This window comes from Coffea arabica, chromosome 2c (assembly GCF_036785885.1).
Source record: "Coffea arabica cultivar ET-39 chromosome 2c, Coffea Arabica ET-39 HiFi, whole genome shotgun sequence".
NCBI classification, from domain to species: domain Eukaryota; kingdom Viridiplantae; phylum Streptophyta; class Magnoliopsida; order Gentianales; family Rubiaceae; genus Coffea; species Coffea arabica.
This window is the reverse complement of record NC_092312.1, coordinates 51,175,615-51,177,807: the sequence shown is the minus strand read 5'-3', so window position 1 is coordinate 51,177,807 and position 2,193 is coordinate 51,175,615. Positions and strand designations below refer to the sequence as shown.

Genomic DNA, 2,193 nt, shown 5'->3' with positions numbered 1-2,193 from the left:
GGATTATTTCCAGGGTTTCCTGCAGTATTCCTATGGCCCTGACCCTGCTGGTCAACCATACGTTCTAACAAGTCAACCATCCGCTGGATGGCTGTAGCTACTTGATTTGGCTCTTGTTCTTGTTCTCTTTCAGGGCTTCGTCCTCGCCCTCTACCTCTACCTCGAGTATCGGAGGTCATTTAGGTGCAAAAGTCTATAGATCCAAGCATAACGTGTGCTTAGTATTCAAACTCGAAACAAAATAAACATATAAAACAAAATACACGAAGGGCACGCAAAGGATAGGTGCAAAAGATAATACTCGAATATATACATTTATTTACAAAGTCACACCAAAAGATATACAAATTACCCGACCTCCAGTCGATACAAAACCCAGTATACACACGAGCACTCCGGCTCCAAAAATCTAGTCAGTCAACCAGATAACAAAAGAAATTAGCCACGCCAGTTCTAACAAAAGTAATCTGCCAGCTAATCAAAAATACAAAAGCGACCCTAAACGCCTCCCCTAGGCCCCGGTTCCCAACGGAACCTAAAGTATCTATCTCGCCTATCTGCTCTGGCCCGGTAGCTCGTGGCGGTGCCTGTGACGCCCCACATCTCCCTAAGGCGGACCAAAGGGTATCCGCGGACGCCTGCCCAGCTCTCGCCAGGACTCAAGCAATTCCATTCAATTTAAAACCGAACTAAACACTTCAATGAGAGCAACATGAATACAATAATGCGGAAGCGTTCAAGCTTAACAAGTCGCTTAATGTATAACCAGTACATCGGGTAATCATAACACGACTTAAATTCAAAGTACACGTCAGGCCCCAAACTTTTCAAGTTTACAATTTCCAAAAGTACAACCCAAACCAGGGTCTAGTCAAAATATATAACAGGAGTCTTAACAAAAGTACAACAGATGGTTTCTCCATATTTCTCCAAGATTCAGTCCTGTTAAGGAAAACAAAACTATAGGGTGAGCTAAACGCTCGTGAGGCCAAGAACACACATGCAAGCACTTTGTCAAATATCAATCCCAAATTCAATAAATAAAATCACGTCTTTTCAATAATCAATCATTCAAACAGGAAAAGTAATCAGAAACAATTCAAGGATATAGTAGCTCTCAGGAGCTAAATTCCACTTGCTCTGCCGATAACATTCGTATACCTTCCCGCGTTGACCCTCCTGTCAACCAGGTCGGTATTTCCATTTCCGTAGATCACCACTTACTTCCCTCCGTCCACCGTACACCCCAAGGGCCCACAAGTCTATTATGAGGCGATACTCTACGAGTATGCCAAGCAGGACCTCTCATTAGGTCGAGCTTATATATATCTCATGGCTCGCCCCAGTCCCCGACCAAGCCCATTGCCGGCTCGAGTCCAAGGTCGGCCTATGAGTTTGGGCGTCCCCCATTCATTAGAAAGTCGAGGAGGTTCACTCCAACGACACATGCATTGATGACATAACATTTCATTTCATTCATTCATTCAATACATTTATTCATTCATTTGAAATTAGAACGAGTGCGATAAAGTACGCACCCGCTCTTATTTTTAATACTTCCAACAATTACCACAATAAGCAAGTATCAAAATTCACACACTTGACACTCACCGAGCAATTCAATAAGAATTATTTTCTGGGGAGTTCAAGTGTCCACTGTGAGATCCTCTTGAAGGTCTCCTTGTGCGCCTGGCAATTAACAGTGGATAATCAGACAATTAACCCACTTATCAAGAAGATTGTACACTAGTACAATCTAAGGATTATTTCGCAAAAAGGAACCTCAATTACACGTAAATCGAGGTTCAACTTGTCTTTTATTATGTACAATATTATTTGAGTTTTTATCATGAAAATCGTGAGCAAAACGTTTAAGAATATTAAAAGAATAAAGAGTTCTTGAAAAACTCTATTTCTTTGAGATTGGAAAATTTTCAGTTTTATGATGAATCTTTGAAAAATCGTAACTCGCTCGGTATAAGTCGAGAATTGGAAAACTTTATACCGTTGGAAACCTCTTAGAAAGTACTATAAGTTCCTAGAAGACACTTTTCTATGAATCGAAGTGAAAAGTGTTCAAAAATGAGCTTGAAGATGCAGGGTTGGTTTACATGGCAGAATTAAGTTGGATTTCGGCCAACTTTGGAAATTCGGCACGATTCACACGTTGCAAACCGGCCTCTGAAATTTGCA

General features: G+C 41.1%; 1 long non-coding RNA gene across 1 annotated transcript; it reads right to left on the bottom strand.

Annotated features, from left to right (window-relative positions):
* Positions 1 to 702: 702 nt before the first annotated feature.
* On the bottom strand, positions 703 to 1,898 carry LOC140035344 (uncharacterized). The gene is made up of 2 exons (XR_011839480.1): positions 1,612 to 1,898; positions 703 to 942 (listed from the first exon to the last, which is right to left on the bottom strand). It is a non-coding gene; the product is annotated as an uncharacterized lncRNA (long non-coding RNA).
* Between the last annotated feature and the right edge of the window lie 295 nt (positions 1,899 to 2,193).